Source organism: Triticum dicoccoides, chromosome 7A (genome assembly GCF_002162155.2).
Source record: "Triticum dicoccoides isolate Atlit2015 ecotype Zavitan chromosome 7A, WEW_v2.0, whole genome shotgun sequence".
In the NCBI taxonomy this organism is placed as follows: Eukaryota; Viridiplantae; Streptophyta; class Magnoliopsida; order Poales; family Poaceae; genus Triticum; species Triticum dicoccoides.
The window spans coordinates 190,599,569-190,623,852 of record NC_041392.1 but is presented as its reverse complement, the minus strand read 5'-3'; positions in this window follow the sequence as shown (position 1 = coordinate 190,623,852).

Genomic DNA, 24,284 nt, shown 5'->3' with positions numbered 1-24,284 from the left:
TGCACTAGTGAAAGTATGAACCCTAGGCCTTGTTTTCAAGCATTGCAATCCGTTTGTGCTCTCCTTTATCACTAGTCACCTTGCTGTTTTTATATTTTCATATTACAAAAACCTATATCTACGATCCATATTACACGTGTATCACCATCTCTTCGCCAAACTAGTGCACCTATACAATTTACCATTGTATTGGGTGTGTTGGGGACACAAGAGACTCTTTGTTAGTTGGGTGCATGATTGTTTGAGAGAGACCATCTTCATCCTACGCCTCCCACGGATTGATAAACCTTAGGTCATCCACTTGAGGGAAATTTGCTATTGTCCTACAAAACTCTGAGCTTGGAGGCCAAACACGAGTCTACAAGAAGAAGGTTGTGTAGTAGACATCACCCAGCCTTGAGGAGCTTTGGAAAGAAATGGAGGTTGCCTTGTGGGAGGCTTTGCCTCCGGCAGAGCACGCCAAAATAGAGGCAGAGAAGAAGGTCAAGGAAGAGAAGCATGCCGCGAGGCATGCTGCCTGGCAGGCCTATGTCATGTACGAGAGAGTCTGGCAATTGGCTCTTTGGCAGAAGGCTCATGCGAGGGCCGTGAGGGTGGCGGTGGATGCCCGTGCCAAAGCCCTGAGTGCAGTCGGGCCCAAGCGCCTCATCTATGCTTGGTGGTACGTGAACCGGGTGCACGCTTCCAGTGAGGAGGAGTACCTATTGGCGCCGGATCACCACACGGGTGAGATCGCGCTCGCCCGCCTGCAAGCTACCAATCAGCACCTTGCAAGTTGCGAGGCTAGGGAATAGGTGTTGTGTCGGCGCGCTGGGAAATAGCTGCGCACTAGGGCACTCGTGGCGCATCGCAAGCGCTCCTGCGAACACCGTGGCTTTTATTAGCAATAATTTAGTTTCGTAAGGCGATCTCATTAGTTTTGGGATGCAAATGATAAATCCCGAACGTTCGGGAATTATTAGCGTCCTTAATTAAGTATGTAAAAGGAAAAGTTTGGAAACCTTGTGTATTCGTAGGCATTTGGTAAGTACGTGCATATAGCACGGACTTAACTATATATCGCACTACACGTCTCTACTTGCAGACTGTGCTACTACTATTACTTATGTACGTGCAAATGCACGTTCTAACATTACGATGCGGTTTTTGTTAAAGTAGAAAAACAACACTAGTCAAGCTTGTGAAATGATTCAATGCAAAAAAATTAAAAATTCTCATTTGTTTGTTTACTTTTAGCTTCCTTCTCTTTGGTTATTTCTCTATCGTACTTTGTACGGAGTATCTCACTGGTCGGGAAGGCATGCAAATTCCCAAACCGCTTAGTACACCATGTATCGAAGTTTTTGCCTAACAAGTTGTACTGTGCAATTGGAATTCTAACTTGAGTACTACTACTAGGAGTCCCAGGGGCCAGTTCTTTTAGGCTTCTAGATTAGTAATCCCATAACTACAAACTCCATCCTCGTTTATTGGTCCCCATTGTAATCCGTGTCAAATTTTTTCCATAAATTTAACTAATGAAATGTTTATTCATGTCACCAAAAATTATATAACTTTTGTTGACATGCACTAACATTTTATCAGTTAAATCTTTGGTCAAAATTTAGCACAAATTACAATGATGACTAATAAACCATGACGTAGGTAGTAGTTTAGAAGCCCAGACAAATGAGTGACGCACCTTATGTTACTCTCCACTTTGACTAGTCTTATCGGAAAAGCCGGGGAAGAGATGGCTTATTTTATAACCCGCCAAAAGAACTGGCCTTAGGAGTAGTAGCTAGGGATACTAGGAGTAGTAGCTAGGGGTACTAGGAGTAGTAGCCAGGGATCGAGTGTGTGAGATGAACCGGACAAAGTAAATGCCAAGAGATGAAATGCAAAAAAAGATAGAGGGATGTGATGGTTGCTTGTCCGTTTATTTTACTAGGCCACTTATTACTGGGAGTGGTGGGGTTTTGTGATATGACGGATTTACTGCCGCTCCACGAGCGGGGTGAGACTCCCGTGCAACGCCACCCTCTACACTAGTACTACCCCCATCATGGTTTATTAGTCCCCCATGTAATTTGAGTGAATATTTAACTCACAAAATGTTAGTGCATGTCAACAAAAACTATATCGTTGGATTCATATTTGAACATAGTTTTCAATGATATAATTTTTGGTGACATGCATGAGCATTTATTGTACTATATATAATTTTAGTTAAATTTATGGTCGTACTATATATAGTAAGGTGCCCGTCCGTTGCACGGAACAGTGAAATGCATTGATCGGGGAGTTGTTTATTTTGATGAAGTATGTGGGGGTCATCTCATGTGCAATGAGTATCGATAGGTTTCTTCGGATATTATTTCTTCTCTAGAGCTCACAAACATTCGGGTGAATAGTAAATGTAGGATAAATAGATTAAAAATGTATCTTTTCCAAACAAAAGCTTTCAACTGTTCAACCTGCATCCAAAACTTGTGAAGAAATAACACTTATTATGCTTTGCAAGAAATGATCTTTAAGAATTAGTTTTTGAGTTTTGATTTTGTTTATTTTTTTCTAGACCACTATGAGTGTACTCCCTCCGTCTAGGTGAATAAGTCATCTTAGGTTGTGCACCGTGGCCAAGAAGGAGGGGAAAACGAGAGACCTTAATGTTTATTTGCTAATTAATAGCATTGCATGCAATGAACTAACCACTACATGCCATGTTTGGTAGTCTTGAGTCGTTGAAAACATGCATGCCCCACATCTCTTATTGGTTGATATGTCAAGAAACAAGAAATGAGGTGGGAGTCAATGCACCGTGCCTAAGTGTTTTGGGATTATTTGGTTTTCGTAAGGTGACTTAGATCGAGTACAATAAGGTATAGTCAACATGCTATGAGAAGTAAAGTAATATTTCTAATGCTTAGTTGGAGGAGAGAGGATAGGAGAGAGAATGTAAGCGGGCTCTCATGCAAGAGCCAGCTGCAACACGTGCTCCTGGGCACTATGTGAGAGTGCAAAGTGGGCTATGTATTAATAAAGTAGCACATACTTATAGCTAATTGTTATACATGTTGGCTATAAGTTGGCTATAAATGACATGGCACTTTCTTATAGTCAACAGTTGGTTATACTATTAACCATGCTCTTATATACCTAGACGGAGGGACTAAATCAGGATGACTTGGAAGGGAGCGGAGGAGATGTAAGAATTGTTTCATCATAAGTCTTTCACCATTACTGTAGTAAAAATTCTCAACTAATCTCATAAATGGCAAGCGCGAACTCTAATGGAGCAAAAGCATACATGGAAGATTCTAGACTAAACCATAAATGGATACACTTTTATTCAAGCGCGATACTCTAATAGAGCAAGATCATGCATGGAAGGTTCTATACTATATAAATAAGACGTATCCACATGCTTACACAGCGGATTACATTGAGTGAAGACTAATGATGAAAAGTTGACTCAGTAATGCATATGACTAGGTGAACCTCCTTGGAGTCCCCATGCGTCATCTTGGGGTAAAAATCATACCACGCGTCTTCCATGACCACATTGCTGGGAACGGAGCAGCTTGGCATAGTCCCAGTCAGCATGATGGAGGCGGCGTGGGTGCCCTCGTACTTCCGAGGGGCAGTAATAGTGAGCACGCACCCGTACACTGCACTACAAAAAATACACATCCGTGACATTTTGGGCCGAACGAAAAAACATTGTCATGCTTATGATACATCTATGACGATAATTGTGACAAAACCCGGTATCAGCATAGATGTGGTGGGCTCCTACTTCTATGACAAAAAATGATGACAGAAAATGGGCTTTTCGTCCTGGGCGAGCCGGAGACGCAAGTGCATGACATTCTTTGGGTCGTCCATGACAGAAAAACCCGTGGTAGAAGCGAGGGAGGAAAATATCGGGGAGTTCCCGGTCAAGGTGGGTTCTCGGGGCCGAGCGATGCATAGAGGTTTGCGTGTTTATCCCGTACATGTACGCGCATGTGTGCTAGGCGTTGGCTATAACTGAACCCGAGTGAGGCATTCGCTTACTGAACCCGAGCTATTGCACTAGCTACATTATTGAACCCCGATCAATCCCTTGCTATTAACTGAACCCGAGTGATTCCTTCGCTACTGCTGCTAACAGAAGCCGATCGAAGCTACCTCTTGATGAACAGTCCTTGGTGGGGGTTGGATGAATAGTGTTGGGGATATAACTACTGGGTATGAGCCGCCCAGGAGGGTCCGGGTCATACCACTGGCGACTTATAAACCAAGATGGTAGGTCATAGCAAGCCCATTGACGGCCCAGGACCCAGAGGCGACTTCAGGCCCAAGAGGATGAACCGCATATGTATAACTTGTATTGTAAGGCAAGCTTAGTTAGTCACTGAGCCAGACACATTGTGTATGAGCCAGCCGGGACTCTGTAAGCCGCCGGGCATCAACCTATGGATATAAAGCGGTGACCCGGCGGCGGGTTAACTCAAGTAACAAACAATCGAGAGCTAGGTCAAGCGTATTAGCTCCTTGGTAATTGAAACCCTAGCAATACAACACAAAGTAGGAGTATCCTTTTACCTTGTTGAGAGGGGCCGAACCTGGGTAAACTCTGTGTGTCCTTTGTCCCGTTTAACCCCTTCAAGCTAACCTAGTTGGGATGGCTCCACGACTAAGTCCTTGCGCTAGGACATCTGTCGTGTCAAGTCCATGGCGCCCACCATGGGGCCAGCACATGGTGGTTTTGACTTATTGAAGGGCAACTTCGCAGGGATCAAGGGATACACTATGGGCCGGATGACCAAGAGTCGTCGCGGCAAGCTCTACATCAACAATGCTGGCTGGGGCCCTGAGGCCAGCTCAATTGAGTACGAGTACCGGGTCCCCTTCGGCGGAATCCATGTTTTCATCGCCAAGATCGGCGAACCGGGCCCTGAGCCATACATCTGCATCGACATCATCGAGACGACTCAGCGTGCACGACCCGCCAAGGTTCAAGCCGTTGTAAAGTGTGCCTTTGTTGGTTTCACCCATGGGGTGGATTTTGAGGAAGGATCTACATCTGATGGTGAACCGGCTATATACTAAGATGGTAATCATCAATCGGCGAAACCAATTTAATGTATCAACTGCAGGACAGTCGGCTTTGGGGCTATTCCGATGGTGACAGTATTCCGGATCCCTATGAGCCGCCGAATAGGGTTGCGATCTTCATGGCCGGTACGCAGCCGGCGCTTGGCTCAACGAACACCGCAGCCATGACCTCTAGCTCAACGGTCATGGCGACGGCTGGTGCTAGCGGCTCTGCGCACCCACCGGCTCATGTTCTGACAGAGTTGTTGGAGGCTTTGGCGACTTTGATGGGGGTGGAGGTGACCTCGGACACTCAAGAACAGCACGAGGTGGATGTTGTGAAGTTACGAGATGAGATAGCTCAGGACAAGGAAGAGCTGGTGGCTGAGAACGTTAGGATGGCCATGGAGCGAGCTGCTTTGGATGCTCAAGCACAATGGATTCAGGCGGAGTCATTCCGGCTTACCTTGGATCAAAACGCTTCAAATGCCATCATGAGAAAGAGATACCAGAGTCGCTTACCTATGGAGTACGATGCGAGAAACCTTTTTAACACACCGGGGGCAGGGACCAGTGACCCGCCCGTGGTGAACCGGGCGGTTTAGGATCCCGTGACTGGAGCACCAGTTCATCCGCAAACTATGGATCCGCCTCGTTTGGATGTGGCTCCGCCTCACCATGTTCTGACACCTACGGGTCATTATTCTAACCCTTTGGATAACATGATTTCTGCGGCGTCACAATTGGCGGCTCTTCCAGTTGAAGGAGAGTCTCCAACTGCGATAGAGACACGAAGGGCCAGAGAACTTCTTCATATGGTTGTGGCTCAACAGGAGGCTTATTCATATAGCCGTGAACGGATTCACTCAACCCCTCGGCCAAGCCAGAGTTATAGCAGACACATTAACTCGCCAGCAGTTTCAAGCAGTGAACAACACCATAACCAACCTCATAGGCATGACCCGGCATGCGGTGGTGTTGACTTTGGTGGATCAGGGCAGGGCACGTTAGGAGGCGGGGCTGGTGGCTCAACTAGCGGCTCAACAACAATCTCTGTTTTATACGTCAACATCTGTGGAGGCAGGAGTGACATCTAGAACATTGGGTGTGCCATGTTCAGTGCCGGCTCTACGCAATGAGCGTTTGCCTAAGGATTTCAAGGGCCCTCGTAAGGTGCCTAATTATACGGCGGATCAGTCTCTAGAGGCATGGATTGAGAGCTATGATATGGCCATGGAGATGTTGCATGTTAGTGATGCTGCATGTGCTAAGTATTTCACCATGATGTTGGATGGGCCGGCTCATACTTGGTTGAAAGGGCTACCCACTAACTCCATTAGATCATGGGTGGAGTTGAAAGCCCGTTTCATCCAAACTTTTAAAGACACGTCCAAGCAGCCTCTGTCGATCCTGGATTTGGATTCTTGTGTCCAAGGTGAGGGTGAGTCAACAACCAATTGGGTGCGCCAGATCTTAGCTGTTATACACTCATCAGACAGTATCAACGCCGGTTCAGCAGTCCTGATGTTGGAGAAGAATTGTCGTTTCCTTCCCTTAAGAAGAAAATGGGGCGGCTTAAACGTCACTTTAATGATATGGGAGAGCTCATGGCGGCTCTCGTCAAATACGTCAATTCTGATAGTACTAAAGACCCTGAGTATGATGAGGAGAAGGCTGGTAAGGGGAAGAAGAGTGGCAATGCAAAGGAGCGACAGCATAATACGGTGGGTCAAAGTGGCAATGGTAAGCGCAAAGCTGATGGCAATTTAGATTTTGTGGCTAATACCAATACGCAGAATAATAATCAGCGTCGCAAGGGAAAGCCGCCCCAGCTTGGAGGGCTAAAATTTAACATTTGAGGCGATGATAAACCGGCCTTGCCCAAAGCATGGTACGCGTAAGAAGCCGGCCAATCATTTGTGGAAGGATTGCTTCATCATGAGAGAGTATAGGAATTCTAATTTTTTCCAGAATAATCATGGCCTGAATGGCGGCTCAGGGTCCGGCTCTCACGGACCAGGTTTTGGTGGCGGTGGCTCAAACTCTAGTTTCCAGGGCCAAGGCAATCAAGGTGGTTTTAATCAGCAGTCTGGTCAAGGGAATCAGCAGCAACAATCTGGTTATCAGAGTAATCCAAAGTAGTTGAATAGTGGACAATATCATGTGTTCACCATGAGTTTATGTAAACGAGACCAAAAGATTCATAGAAGGGTGGTGAACGCAGTTGAGCCGGCGGTTCCCCGTTACTTGCGATGGTCTGAACATCCTATTCTTTAGAGCCATGAGGATCACCCACCCCGGGTCGAAAATCTGGGTCACTTGTCTTTAGTGGCTGCGCCTCAGGTTGGAAGTTACAAATTCACTAAGGTGCTCACGGATGGAGGCAGCAGCATCAATATCCTTTACTATGAAACTTTTCGTCGTATGAGTTTAACCGGCAAGGATCTTAAGCAGTCTAACACTGTTTTTCATGGTGTGGTCCCTGGTAAGTCGGCATATCCGGTGGGCAAGATAGCTTTGGAACTAGCTTTCGCTGATGATCATGATTCCAGAGTTGATACATTGACCTTTGTGGTAGTTAAGAGCAAGAGCCATTATCACGCTTTGTTTGGGCGGCCGGCATATGCTAAGTTCATGGCGAGGCCTTGTTATGTTTATCTGCAGCTTAGGATGCTAGGTCATAAGGGTACCATCACAGTACATGGGAACTGGAAGATAGCTTTGGAATATGAAGAGGGCGATGCTGCCTATGCTAAGTCTGTTTGTGCAATAGAGGAACTGAAGCTTTACAAAGATAATGTTAACCTGGCGGACATGACGCCTTTGAAGAAGCCAACCACAGAGCATGACCCTCTGTTGAAGTTTAAGTCGGCAGATGACACTAAGTTGGTTGATCTTTTTCCTGGTGATTCATCTAAACAATTTAGTATCAGTGCTAATCTGGATTTGAAATAGGAAAGCGCGTTCATTGAGTTCATCCTTGAGAACCGGGACATCTTTGCAGGGAAGCCTTCAGATATACCAGGATACCGAGGGAACTCGCTAAGCACACTCTCAATATTGATCCAAAGTTTAAACCATTCAAGCAATTCATTCATCGCCTTAGTGAGGAGAGACGCAAGGCCATTGGTGAAGAAGTGACCCGGCTCTTGGCAGCCGGTTTCATTGTTGAAGTTTTTCATCTTGAATGGTTGGATAACCCGGTGCTGGTACTTAAGAAAAATGGTACTTGGTGCATGTGTGTGGATTACACATACCTTAATAAGGCATGTCCGGCTGATCCTTTCGCTCTCCCTCGTATTGATCAGATTATTGATGCTACGGCGAGTTGTGAGCATTTGAGTTTTTTGGATGCTTATTCTGGGTATCATCAAATAAAGATGGCAATTAAGGACCAGGAGAAGACAGCCTTCATCACTCCTTTTCGAGCCTTCTACTATGTGTCTATGCCCTTTGGGCTCAAGAGTGCCCAGGCGACTTACCACGGTGTGTTCAAAATTGCATTCATAGTTAGATTGGACGCAATGTTCATGCTTATGTGGATGATATTTTTGTGAAATCCAGGAAGAAGGAAACCTTGATAGATGATTTGAAAGAGACCTTTCACAATCTCCGGGTTTACAAGATGATGCTTAACCCGGCCAAGTGTATTTTTGCTGTGCCAGCAGGCAAGCTCTTGGGTTTTTTGGTTTCTGAACAAGGCATCTAACCTGGAGAAAATCAAGGCTATTACTTCTTTGGCTAAACTGGCGTATATTAATGATGTTCAACATTTGGCGGGTCGTATTGCAGCCTTAAGCTGGTTGGGAGAAAAAGCTATCCCTCTGTACCAGATGATGAAGAAAACAAATCACTTTGTGTGGCGTGATGCTGCTGATGAGGCGTTTGAAGCCCTAAAGAAACAGTTAGCTGAGCCGTCGATCCTTGCCGCTCCTATTGATAATGAGCCCTTGTTGTTATATGTGGCTACCAATAGCCGAGACGTCAGTGTGGCGATTGTGGTGGAACGGAAGGAAGCAGGCAAGGAACATCCGGTTCAGCGGTCGGTTTATTATATCAGTGAGGTGCTCATTGAATCCAAGTAGAGGTATCCGCATTGGCAGAAGCTGGTATATGGGTGTTCATGGCTAGTCGAAAGCTCAAGCAACATTTCCTTGGTCATCCCATCACTGTGGTTAGTTCTGCTCCCTTAGGGGATATTATTCAAAATAGAGAGGCCACAGGCCAGGTAGCCAAGTGGGCCATTGAGCTTGGACCCCATGGTTTGAAATATACACCTCGCATAGCTATAAAATCTCAAGCACTTGTGAATTTCATCAATGATTGGACAGAGCTGCAGATGCCTGAGGAGAATCTAGATAGCACATATTGGACTATTCACTTTGATGGATCGAGGCAGTTGGAAGGCTTGGGGGATGGAGTTGTTTTGACTTCCCCGCGAGGTGATAAATTTTGTTATGTTTTAAGGTTGATGTTCCCTTATACTAACAATGCAGCTGAGTATGAAGCCTTGATCCATGTTCTTCGGATAGCTAAGGAGATGAATCTAAGCCGGGTGAGGTGCTTTCGCGACTCAGATTTGGTGGCTCAGCAAGTTTCAGGCACTTGGGATTCTAAAGACCCACTCATGGCGGCTTACCGTGAGAGGTTGATGATATTACTGGTCATTTCAAAGGCTATCAAGTGGAACATGTTGATCGCGTGAAAAATGAGGTGGTTGATGCTTTGAGCCTGCTAGGGTCCCAGCATAAGTCGGTTCCACCTAATGTTTTCCTTGATATTTGCATAACCCTTCAGTCAAACTGCCTACGGAGGAGCATCTTGGTATTCCTGAGCCGGAGGCGCAATTGGTGGCGGCTCTTCATGTTATTCCTGATTGGACAGTTCCATATTTGGCTTATATGACCCGGGGCGAGTTACTTGAAGATGAAACTTTGCCAAGCAAATAACCCAACGGTCTAAGTCAATGACTATTGTCAATTGAGAGTTGCATCGCTGCAGTGTCACAGGGGTGTTTCAACGTTGTGTTTCTCCTAAGGAAGTCCGTGAGATTCTACAAGAGATTGATGAAGGAGATTGTGGACATCATGCCGACTCTAAGTCCCTCATAGCCAAGGCTTTCCATCATGGGTTTTATTGGCTGACGGCTCATGATGATGGAGAGGATTTAGTCAGTAAATGTGATGGTTCTCAGAAATTTTCACGACGAGCTCATGTGACGGCTCAAGAATTGAGGATGATTACAATTACTTGGTCGTTTGTAGTCTGGGTGCTAGATATGGTTGGACCTTTCAAAAGGTCCAAAGACAAAAGACTCACCTTTTGGTGGCGGATGACATATTCACAAAGTGGGTTGAGGCAGAGCCCGTCAGTAAGTGTGACGCGGCAACAATGGTTCAGTTCATCAAAAAGGTGATTTTCTGGTTTGGCTTTCCTCACAACATTATAACTAATAATGGCACTAATCTGATCAAGGTTGCTATGAAAGAATTTTGTCAACGAGAGCATATTCGTCTTGATGTATCATCAGTGGCTCACCCCCAATCCAATGGTCAAGCTGAAAGAGCCAATCAAGAAATTTTGAGAGGCATCAAGCCCCGGCTTATGGTCCCTTTGCAGAGGACACCGGGTTGTTGGGTGGAGGAATTTCCCTCAGTGTTATGGAGTATCAATACTACCCCTAATAGATCTACGTGTTACACGCCTTTCTTCATGGTTTACGGAGCAGAGGCGGTTCTCCCTAGTGACATCCGTCATGAATCACCCCGTGTGGCGGCTTATGTTGAAGTTGATAATGAAAAAGCACGTCAAGATGCTCTTGACCTGTTGGATGAGGTGTGTGACCGTGTGGCGGCTTGTTCGGCAATTTACCAGCAATATTTGCGTCGTTATCACAGCCGCCGGGTTAAAACCAGGACCTTTCAAGAAGGAGATTTGGTGCTTTGGGTCATCCAAGATCAAACTGAGCTGCACAAGCTATCCCCACCTTGGGAGGGGCATTTTGTGGTCAGAAAAAATCTGAACAATAGGTCATACTACCTTATCGATGTTTGATACCACAAGGACTCACGCACGTCGGAGGAGGAGACCAGCCGACCATGGAATATTGCTCATCTTTGGCCTTATCACACCTGAGCCACCGGCTCTTATGATGTACATATTTTGTCAATGTATATATTATGATGAATATAATAAAGCTGGCATCCCTGATAATTCAGGGCCTCTTTCTTTTCATTTCTGAGAATATGGGTCTTTATTGTCACTTCATACATTCACTTGGGGGCTTCCTGCTTACTGAGCATAGCTATTACTACCCTCTTGATCCGGCTTGTACACCATGATTACAAAATACTTGGGGGCTTCCTGCTCATTGAGCATAGCTATGACCACCCTATTAATCCGGCTTATGCGGTTGGAATGAAATATTACTTGGGGGCTCCTGTTAATGAACAAGAGCTTGTTTGTCCCTTGTAATAGGCTTGGACACCAGGTGTATTAACCAAAAATTCGGGTTATCCTTGTCCTTGTTTGCCTACCACTCCGACCAGGTAATCCTGGAATGACTCACCGTACTCTTGACAATCAATCTTATAAAGACCTTGAATTTGTCAAGGTTAAAATGGTGATTGGTCACGTGAGGTCCGTCTTACGGGTTTGAATTAAGGTTTAGCTCAGTGGCTGTGCAGCCCTTGAATAGCATTTGACATTGATGCTTGGCAGCCTATGAATGCCTTGTTTTTCTGATTTATATTTGTTTTAAATATTTTTTTAGATTCATCTTTTGTTGGCATATTTCTATATGGTTGAAAATTGATTAGGGCCACGTTGCCTTATGTTTCATATACGAATATATCAGGAGTTTTGTTAACCCAGCCTGGCTTTGGACTTTAAGTCACCAGCGTATGATGATTATGTGCTTGGAGTACTGGCTCTATGCTTTGGGATGTTACCCCTTGTTGCATATGGCATTGTAAGCTGGTGGTATGAATAAATCGAACAGGGTGTTGTGCTCTCAATCTTTGGGTTGTGACCCTTACTACACGACATGTGATAAGCCGACAGTGTGAACAAATATCACAAGCATGATATTTATTTTGTTATGATTATATGAGGTTTTGATAAACCAGCCCTGGTTATGGACTATTTAGTCATCAGTGGTTTTTATATGAGGTATTGTGACCCGCCCTGGGGTAAACTGCCAAGGCACCAGTTATCTGCTTATGTGCAGGAAAACATGCTAAGTATATATGGTCTGCATAATTGATGGTATTATGAGCATAAATGGCAGATCTTAAAATAATGGATCAACAGTGTTATGCAAATAAAACGTGCACGATGGCACGGCAGATCATTGTTTTAACTAGCCTATTACAAGGCACCTGACGGCCCAAAAGGATAAGTGTTTTTGAGACATAGCATCCAAATGCTATGGCTGGTACACTGGATTATGAATTTAGACTTCTAGTCTAGACGGGTTGAAGCCTCCGGGCCATCCTGCACTTCTTCTTCTTCATCTCCTTGATTATTCGTTGGCTGGAAGCCAGGAGTAGCCTAGTTGATACCGGTCAAGGCTCTAAACACATCCTCATCGTCGATAAGATTTGATGGATCAATGTCAGGAGCGAAGGTGTGCTTACGAGTCGGTGGGATGAGATCCACCTCTTGATAAACTGGCGCCTTTACCTTCTTGTTATCGGCATCATAAGCCGCCTGGTATTGGGAGAGATTTGTTTCTTCAGCCAGCTTGCTTGGTAACGAACGCATTTCCCTTGCTATTTGTGCAAAATCATCAGCGCTGAAGGGAGACCCGTCTTCTTTCACACTGGGAAACCGTTCGCTAAAACTTCTGGATCAAGATCTGCTTGCCATGCTTTTGCCCAGCTTAAGGAAGTCATGCTGCCTGCTCTGGCGGCTGCTCGCTTTAAATCTTCAATCCTTTGGGGCAGCATAGATAGCCTCTCCAGTGTTTCCTTGATGTGGGTGGGCAGAGGCTTCTTATGAATAGCAGCAGTGATTGTCCATTGAGCGCCAGTGTATAGTTGTTCTACTAGAGTATAGACAGCCTTAAGCTTGATGCGCATGTCTGAACCCAACTTGGTGCTTCGGGAGCCTACATTAGTAAAGTTATTGGTAAACCGGCAGATGATTATGATATACTATTAGTGGAAAGGAAGGTTCTTACCGAAGATGACCGATGTCATGCTGTTAATTTGATGCTTTAAATCGGACAAGTCGTCAGTTATCGGTTTAAGGGATGCTTCGGCATCCTCCGCTCTTTTTAGTAAGGCTGCCTTCTTAGTCTCCTAGTCGGCTCTATCAGTGATGAAACTCTATTTCAACTGCTCAATGTTCTCCAATGCAGTCCTCGGCTCTGATTTGGCTTTTGAGGTCTCAGATTGTTGAGTTTGAATATTGGTCTCAGGTCATTGACTTGGGTCTCCTTTTCATTTAGTTCATCCTGCGGCATGAACAACATGGAGGGTATTATGATAATTTCTGAAAGTCCCAAGCACAATACAAGTATTTTCCTTGGGACTTGGGGGCTAATGCCTATTGCTCTTTTAAAGACAAGTTTATATCATGACCCGAGCAAAATGATGTGATCTGGTTGATAAAGGCTACATACTTGGATTTTATTTTTCAGCCATGGTGATAAGTCCCGGTTTATTCATGTTCATTAAGACGGCTTGGGGCTAAAGTTGATCACTGCTAATTTGAAGTCCCGGCTTAACCTAATAGTTTAAGCCGGCCCTTGGGGGCTACCAGTGCAAAGTTGATCACTGTTAATTTGAAATCCCGGCTTAACTTGATAGTTTAAGCTAGCCCTTGGGGGCTACTAGTTTTGACTTTCATATATTTATGACTATCTAAATGTCTATAGTATATTCACTACTATCATATCTAGTATACTTGGCGGCTGATATATATAATTTTCCCCTTCTAGAGAAGTGTCTTTGTAATAAAACCAGGTTTCATTCTAGTCTTTGGGATGACTGGGCAAGGTGGCGGCTAGGAAAGTGGCTTCTTTCCGTCATTGTATGGAAATGCTGCCTAGCTCTAGGCTGGGCCCATCTGTGAATTCGTTCTGCCGGTTTAAGTAATAAAACTCCCTGAATAGTTCTATGGTGGACTCCTGTTGAAGATACACCTCGCATAATACTTGGAAGTTGCAGATGTTTGAAATGGAGTTCGGGCTGATGTCTTGTGGATGAAGCTTGAAGAAATGCAACACATCATGAAAGAATTTTGAGCCGGGAGGGCTGAAGCCCCGAAGCATATGATCAATGAAGACAATTACTTCACGATCCTTGGGCTCAGGAGGAGTTTCAGTGCCTGGGACCGTCCAATGGATGACATCCTTTTTGGCCAGGACGCCTGTGTGAATATATTCATTCAAGTCTTCCTCGATGACCCTGGAAATGACCCAGTTGCAGGCAGTGACAGTTTTTCCCATTTGGAGATTGAAAGCCTAAAAGAAAGAAACATTACCGGTTTAAGACTACCATGTTAGACCGGACCATGGATTCAAAGGTAAGGTGCTATAAACGGCTCATAGGTTAAGATGGAAGATGAAAATTGAAGTACACGGATATTCATATTGGCGACTTAAAAGGGGACTAATGGTACCTACCGGATTAAGGTTTCCGCTGTTAAGCCGGACAGAGTTTAAAAGTCAAGTGTATTGTGCATAACCAAATTATGAGGATGAATAAGCAAGCATGGTTAAACCAGAGAGTATTACTGGGTTATGCAGGCTATGAAGCATATGATGGAGGTTTAAATAGGGCCTAATGTTATATGGTGGATCACGGTTTATGGTATAAGCCGCCATGGCAGTTATGGTACTTCAAATCTATCAGTGAAACTTTTGCTAAGTGGTGGACAAACAGATTTCACAGACTAGAGCTATGATGTTGGATCTACAACAGTTCATAAAAGACAGTAAATTCTAACCTAAGGTGGCGGCAGCAGAAAAGTTCGTGTGCTCCGATGGGGTTTTCTATGGGGAGGAAGTATTCTCATGTTAAAAACGAATGCTAAACTGCTATCGCATAAGTTTCATGTCATGTTTAGATCAAAGGCTACTAAAACTAAAGGAGAAGACGAAGAATGGTGAAGAACACCGATGAACAAGGCTAACCCTAATGCAGATCAGAGGTTGAAGGAGATGAACACTTACGGTTGGAGATGGATTATGGTGGAGCGCCGGTGTTCTCTTGACCCATCAGGTTGACGCAGCGACCTGAGTTGGTGCAGCGGGCGGAGGACGGCAACGGCGGAGCTTGAGGCTGCAGAGGAGTCGCGAGAGGAAGACGAAGACGAGGAGGCAAGGGGGAAAATGAATAGGACCCCTGCGCCTATTTATAAGGGGATGGATATAGGGCATGCACGGGAATCGAGGAGGCCAAAATCATCATGTGGCTATATGGACGCCTCGATTTTCGGGTGATCATTAAGACAAGGATCAGCTAAAGATGTTCTGGGCCTCATGAGACGTTAATGCGAAATGACCTCATGGCGGGTTAAGGAAATTCTATGAGCTGACATCACGGCGGGTTACAACAAATTTGTTAAAAGATGATGCAAGATTTAACAAGTTAGGTATTGAAGATTGATGTGAACAAAGTTGAGATCAACCTGGGCCTAATGTTGGGGATATAACTACTGGGTAAGAGCCCCCCAGGAGGGGCTGGGTCATACCACTGGCGACTTATCAATGAAGATGGCGTGTCATAGAAATCCCATTAACGGCCAAAGACCCAGAGGCGACTTGAGGCCCAAGAGGATGAACCGCCATATGTGTAACTTGTATTGTAAGGCAAGCTTAGTTAGTCACCGAGCCGGACATGTTGTGTATGAGCCGGCTGAGACTCTGTAAGACGCCAGGCATAAACTTGTGTATATAAAGGGGTGACCCGGCAGCGAGTTAACTCAAGTAACAAACAATCGGGAGGTAGGTCAAGCGTATTCGCTCCCTGGTAATCGAAACCCTAGCAATACAACACAAAGAAGGAGTAGGCTTTTACCTCGTTGAGAGGGGCCGAACCTGGGTAAACTCTCTGTGTCCTCTGTCCCGTTTAACCCCTTCAAGCTAACCTAGTTGCGATGGCTCCACGACTAAGTCCTTGCACTAGGACATCTGCCGTGTCAAGTCCACGACAAACAGGATCCCGTGGTAGTAGAGGTCATTGCCACTGGATGAACAGGACCCCGATCGAGGAGGTCGGGTGGATGAACAGTAGCCGGTGGAGGGCTGGTTGAATAGGACCATGTGGAGGGATGGTTGAATAGGAACCTGTGGAGGCTGGTTGAACAAGAGCCGATCGAGGCTAGATGAATAGGAGCCCGTGGATGAATAGTAGCTGGTTGAGGCAGGAGGAAGTCAATGGTGGATGAACAGTAGCAGGTGGAGGTTGGAGGAAGTCGATGGTGGAAGAACGGTAGCAGGTGGAGGCTAGAGGAAATTAACGGTGGATGAACAGTAGCCCGTGGAGTCCCGTTTTGCGGTACGCCACACCCCTCCCGATGAACAGGACCCCGTTTCGACCGTAGGTGCTCCAACTCAAGTCTGTTTCCTCCGTTTTGCGGTATGCCACACCCCTCTTGATCAATAGCACCCCATTTCGATCATAGGCACTCGAACACAATTATGTTTCCTCTGTTTTACGGTACGCCAGACCCTTCCCAATGAACAGGACCCCCTATCAACCGTACGCGGTCGAACAGAAGGCCGTTTCCTCTGTTCTATGGTACGCCAGACCTCGTTTCGGCTATTTCATCCAAGCCGTTGGCTCCCGATGAACACGACGTATTGTGTTGCCTCCCGATGAACACGACCCATTCCATTGCCTCCCGATGAACACGACACGGTTTCTCCGTTCTGACCCAGCGGGTTGGCTTCCGATGAATAGGATGCCGTTGTTGCCGTCCGTTCCCTCTCCATGTACACGAGCCCTGGCCGTACGTATGCGTGAGTACATGTTCCAGACCCTGCCCGTATGTATGTACGTGGCCATATTTTTTGGCATCTGGCTGTATGTATGTGTACGCGGTTTAGACTGGACTGCCTGAACTACTACCGCTCCTTACTCGGCCATGCTTCATCGTAGCAGACAGACCGATCGGCCGATATGTACACAGACAATGTTACGCGCATTTCGACTGGGTGGGTCCTAGCTGTCAGGGAGGATAAGGACGCACTTCCTTGTGTGCGAAGATATAGCTTGTGGGTCCCAGATGTCAGGGGGAGAATCATTTTTTGCCCGTAATGACGCACTTCCTTGTGTGCGAAGATGCAGCTGGTGGGTCCCAGCTGTTAGTGGGAGAAATCATTATTTTTCAGGGTAAAAAGGATGCAGTTGCATGCATGTGCCCATGGGCGTGGTGCATCCGCATTGTCAGCCTCTCCACATACAGTCATCTTTCGATGACTCTTGTTTGTTGACCACACTGTGCAGAGCACACCAAGGCCAGTGGACGACGGTGAGGCCCCAGACGGAGATGGGGAGGACGCGGTAGTGGAGTCGCAGACGGAGAGGAGTGGGAAACTTGACTTGTTCGGGTGCGGGGTGGGCCTACACTCGGCAGACAATAACATGAGGTGCGGAGGAGTGGAGGGATGGCCTGGCCGTCAGTGGTGTAGTGTTTCGCTGCGAGGCGTGCAAAACAGCGCCGCTGGATGCCAGAGGCTAGAGCAGGCGGTCCCGGTAGCGGAGGGAGTCCTGGACTAAGGGGTCCTCGGACGTCCGGCCTGTTATCTATTGGCCGGACTAATGGGCTGTGAAGACATGAAGACCGAAGACTGCACCGTGTCCAGATTGGACTCTACTTGGCGTGGAAGGCAAGCTTGGCGATCGAAGATTCCTTCTTATGTAAACGACTCCATGTAAACCCTAGATCCCCTCGGTGTCTATATAAACCCGTAGGGGGTAGTCCGGAAAGGAGACCACATATACTCCTTACCATATTCATAGGCTAGACTTCTAGGGTTTAGCCATTACGATCTCGTGGTAGATCAACTCTTGTAATACTCATATTCATCAAGATCAATCAAGCAGGAAGTAGGGTATTACCTCCATAGAGAGGGCCTGAACCTGGGTAAACATCGTGTCCCCTGTCTCCTGTTACCATCGATCCTAGACGCATAGTTCGGGACCCCCTACCCGAGATAAGCCAGTTTTGACACCGACATTGGTGCTTTCATTGAGAGTTCCACTGTGCCATCGACAAGAGGCTTGATGGCCCCTTCAATCATCAATAATGACGTTGTCCAAAGAGGAACCTTCCTCCCCGGACAGATCTTCATATTCGGCAGCTTTGTACTGCGGGCCAACTCGCTTGGCCATATGGAGCAGATCGACAGCTACACCCCCGGCCATCAGGTCGGACTCAGAAGCTTGAAGTACGTCGTGGATATCCGTGGAGACTTGATCTTCAAGGGATTTGAGCCTGCGGCGATTGCTCCCCAGATCCCGATGAACGTGACTTAAATCTGTCATCGGATCACACCCACGAGATGGTTCCTATGGCTGCAACGACCTTAGAGCCAAAGCAGATCGAGCCATCCGAGGCCTCAGAGTCCGAGGAGTTGGATCCGCACATGGACTCGACGCCCTGCAGTATTCGCTTTAACGGAAGTTCAGACTCGTCTCCGGCTGTAAGTTCCCGACTGTGTACGCCCGCGGACACCGATCTAGATCGGTTATCGATCTTCGAGTTTAGCACCACTGACGTCTTCCAGCACTCACGTTTGGGAGACGTGCTAAAATCTTTTAAGAATTTGTCCTTGGAGAAGGACTCACAGCCGAACTATGTCCGGTTCGAGCTAGAAATGAATGATGAGGAATTTTGCTTCCCACCCGCCACCCACCTCATAGCCACCTTCGATGATTTAACCGACATGCTTGACTATGGCTCGGAAGACATCGACGGTATGGACGACGATGCTGACAAGGAGCAGGGCCAAGACCCGCCATTCACTAGACATTGGACGGCTACCTCTTCATACGACGTGTACATGGTTGATACAGCTAAAGGATCTAGCGATGACACAGAAGAGCCGGATGTGAATAAAGCCTCTGAGACACAGTCCAATCGCCGGCGGCCCAAATGCTGCCCCAAGCCCCGCCGCTCAAAGGATGGCAACACTGGCACCGGAGAAAAATAGTACCCCGAGCGAAGCCGAAAATAATGAAGACCCTGTCGGGGCTACATCCGAACAGGAACATGACAGCAGGCAAGACAACCCTGACGAACAGGCCATAGAAGATGACTCGGAGGATGATAGTTATCGTCCACCCTCCGAGGAGGAGACAAGCCTTGGCAACGAAGACTTCATCGTGCCTGAGGATCCTCTCGAGCAAGAGCGCTTGAAGCTTCAGCTCATAGCCACCGCAAGGAGCCTGAAAAGAAACAACAACAGCTTCAAGCCGAATAGGACCTGCTTGTCGACAGATGGACTGATGTCCTGACAGCCGAGGAATACGGCCTCAACCGCCCAGCCAAGAGCTACCTGAAATGCAGACTGCTACCTCAATTCGATGAGGAGGCACCGGAGCACATATCTCCCTCATGCAATGCAGACCGACCACCACGTGGTCGGGACAGGGCGGACGAACGGCCACCCCGCGATCGGGATAAAGCGGCAACTCAGGCCGAACAGTCGACCACCCCACCACCCCGCCATAATAAAGACGGAAAAGTCCGAAGTCACATGTACAACCTCCAAAAGACAAAGGACAGTAGAGCAGGACACACAAGATCGATCTATGGATCGCGAGGACATGCTTTGAGGCACGACGAGGGCCACCTATTCGGACGTGACAAACCTAACCATGCTCGATCCGAATACCGCAGACGGACTCCCTCGGAAGTCCGCCATGATGCGGCCTAATACAGAGGCGCCGCACACCCGCTCTGCTTCACAGATGAAGTATTGGATCATGAATTCCCCGAGGGGTTCAAGCCCGTCAATATCGAATCATACGATGGCACAACCGATCCTGCAGATTGAGGATTTCATCCTCCACATCCACATGGCCCGAGGAAACGACCTCCACGCCATCAAATACCTCACATTAAAGCTCAAAGGACCAGCTCGGCACTGGTTAAATACCCTTCCTGAGAACTCCATCGGCAGCTGGGAAGACTTGGAAGAGGCTTTCCTCGACAACTTCCAAGGAACTTATGTCCAGCCACCAAACGCCGATGACCTAAGCCACATAGTCCAACAACATGGAGAATCAGCCAGAAAATTCTAGACTAGGTTCCTAACCAAGAAAAACTAGATCATTGCCTATTTAGATGCCGAGGCCCTAGCAGCCTACAAACACAGCATCCGTGACGAATGGATAGCACGCCACCTCGGACAAGAAAAACTGAAGTCAATGGCAGCCCTTACGGCACTCATGACCCGCTTTTATGCAGGCGAGGACAGCTGACTGGCTTGCAGCAAAAACTCAGCCAGTGAGGCAGGCCCCACCGAGGCCAAGAACAGCATCGGCAAGCTCCGGCGCAATAGACACAAATGCAGAAGCAATGGCGACAACACCGAGGACACCACAGTCAACGCCGGATCAGTAGCTCCAAGTCCGGCCAACGGAAGAAGCCCTACAAAAGAAACAATGAAGGACCTTCCAGCCTGGACCGCATACTCGACCGTCCGTGCCAAATTCACGGCACCCCAGATAAGCAGCCAATCATACCAACAGGGATTGTTGGGTCTTCAAGTAGGCTAGCAAGTTAAATGCGGAAAACAAAGGAAAGGGATCACAAAGTGAGGATGATGATGAAGAGCCCCGGCAGCCAAACACCGGGGGACAGAAGAAATCCCCCCCCCCCCAGTCAAAACCGTGAACATGATATACGCCACGAGCACTAAGGGACGTCTATGCGGTAGAGACAGTCGCCCCCAAGTTCAATCCATGGCCGTCATTTCCGATCACCTTCGATCAAAGGGATCATCGGACTAGTATCCGCCATGGCGGTTCGGCCGCACTGGTCCTTGACCCAATCATCGACGGATTCCACCTCACACGAGTCCTGATGGATGGTGGAAGCAGCCTCAATCTGCTGTACCAGGATACAATACGGAAGATGGGCATTAATCCCTCACGAATCAAACCAACAAAGACTACCTTTAAAGGAGTCATACCAGGTGTAGAGGCCCGCTGTACGGGCTCAATCATGTTGGAGGTGGTCTTCGGTTCTCCGAACAACTTCTGAAGCGAAGAGTTAATCTTCGATATCGTCCCCTTCTGCAGCGGCTACCACGCACTGCTCGGATGAACCGCGTTTGCTAGATTTAACGCAGTGCCACACTATGCTTATCTCAAGCTCAAGATGCCCGGTCCACGCGGCGTCATAACAGTCAATGGCAATACGGAATGCTCCCCCCGAACAGAGGAGCAAACCACTGCCCTGGCAGCAGAAGTATAGAGCGGCCTTCTCAAGCAGCATTGTAATCCAGCTGCCGAGCCCCTGGACACCATCAAGAGGGTCCGGACTACACTGCAACAGGATAGCGCGGCTCGTCAAGAGGTCGACTAGAAATTCGGACTCCGTCCCAGCCCCAATGAGGTAGTGGCATTCGTACCACGTGTACACAATTATGCACTCAAAATTCCATGGACATCGACAGAGGCATGAGATAGCCTGGGGGCTGCAATTCGGCAAAACCGATCTCGGACACACATACTTTTACTTATTTTTCTCATTACAGGCACCTTTTCTCGCAGGCCTGATATCAAGTCCTCTAGAAGGACAGGAACACAACAGAGGCAAGCAACACAGGTTTGTAGGGTAACCTTTATACGTTCTTCCTGACGGTATTCACACTTCTTTCTCAGGACCCGCACGCTGCACCATACTGATTCCAGCATGTTAAATGGCCGGATACTTCTAGCACCATCTGTACAAGATACGCCTTGACGTATCTATCCAGTTATAATAAAAATGGTTTGTGGCTCAGTCTCTGTGTTTTTCGCCTCTTACTTTGTTTTATTTCCATCTGCCTATCTGCTGCATCGACACTCTTTTACGTTTCATATTCGCCAGGGGATACCTATCGCCCCACAATACAGCAGCACAGTCCGAAAAATTCTTACACATAAGTTTGGCACCCCGAATTTAGCATTATATGCATTGGCTCTAAATCATGTCTTTGGTCAATAGTTGGGTTGCCCGGCTCCTGTGCTTCCTACCCTCCGTTTCGCTCTATCAACTAGGGTAGTAAAGGGAGAACTACTGCGCTTGTGCCCTGGCTTGGACCGGACGAGCACCTCAGTAGAGAAAGCCGAAAACTTACTGTCATGATACGGCGAGAGCCGGTCAGCTACTCGAGGGTTACAAATCGTTGGAGATTTTATCCGCATTATGCGAAAGATCGGCACTTCTCGATCAGATGATGACAGCACTCTGGCTTGAACTAGGGGCTGCACCCATGCTTTATTATAAAACTCCTATGGCTAAGTGAGGGCGTTTAAGCCGAATAGTCCGATTTCCTTGTTCGTTGCGCTAAACAACTCCTTCAAGGATCATTGAGGGAGTCTTGTGTTAGGGGGTCTCCGGACAGCCGGACTATATCCTTTGGCCGGACTGTTGGACTATGAAGATACAAGATTGAAGACTTCGTCCCGTGTCTGGATGGGACTCTCCTTGGCGTGGAAGGCAAGCTAGGCAATACGGATATGTAGATCTCCTCCTTTGTAACCGACTCTGTGTAACCCTATCCACCTCCGTTGTCTATATAAACCAGAGGGTTTAGTCCGTAGGACAACGTATACAATCATACCATAGGCTAGCTTCTAGGGTTTAGCCTCTACGATCTCGTGGTAGATAAACTCTTGTAATACTCATATCATCAAGAACAATCAAGCAGGACGTTGGGTATTTGCTACGTCTTGAGCTTGCGTTGGTTTTCCCCGAAGAGGAAGGGATGATGTAGCAGAGTAGCGTAAGTATTTACCTCAGTTTTTGAGAACCAAGGTATCAATCCAGTAGGAGGCCACGCTCAAGTCCCTTGTACCTGCACAAAATGATAGCTACTCGCAAGCAACGCGATTAGGGGTTGTCAATCCCTTCATGGTCACTTACGAGAGTGAGATCTAATAGATATAATACTTTTTGGTATTTTTGGTATAAAGATGCAAAGTAAAAAGTAAAAGCAAAGTAAAAAAGCAAAGCAAGATTAAAGTGATGGAGATTGATCAAATGAGAATAGACCCGGGGGCCATAGGTTTCACTAGTGGCTTCTCTCAAGAGCATAAGTATTCTACGGTGGGTGAACAAATTACTGTTGAGCAATTGACAGAATTGAGCATAGTTATGAGAATATCTAGGCATGATCATGTATATAGGCATCACGTCCGTGACAAGTAGACCGAAACAATTCTGCATCTACTACTATTACTCCACTCATCGACCGCTATCCAGCATGCATCTAGAGTATTAAGTTAAAAACAGAGTAACGCCTTAAGCAAGATGACATGATGTAGAGAGAAAAATTCATGCAATATGAAATAAACCCCATCTTGTTATCCTCGATGGCAACGATACAATACGTGCCTTGCTGCCCCTTCTGTCACTGGGTAAGGACACCACAAGATCGAACCCAAAGCTAAGCACTTCTCCCATGGCAAGAGCTACCAATCTAGTTGGCCAAACCAAACGGATAATTCGAAGAGACTTGCAAAGATAACCAATCATACATAAAAGAATTCAGAGAAGATTCAAATATTATTCATAGATAGACTTGATTATAAACCCACAATTCATCGGTCTCAACAAACACACCGCAAAAAGAATATTACATCGAACAGATCTCCACAAGAGAAGGGGAGAACTTTGTATTGAGATTCAAAGAGAGAGAAGAAGCCATCTAGCTACTAACTATGGACCCGAAGGTCTGAGGTAAACTACTCACACTTCACCGGAGGGGCTAGGATGATGTACAAGCCCTCCGTGATGACGGCCCTCTTCTGGCGGACCTCCGGAACAGGCCCCAAGATGAGATCTTGTGGATACAGAAAGTTGCAGTGGTGGAATTAGGTTTTTGGCTCCTGTTCTGATCGTTTGGGGGTACGTGTGTATATATAGGAGGAAGGAGTACGTCGGTGGAGCACCGAGGGGCCCACGAGGTAGGGGGCGCGCCCCCACCCTCGTGACCTCCTCTTTGACTCCCTGGAGTAGGGTCCAAGTCTCCTAGATCACGTTCGGTGAGAAAA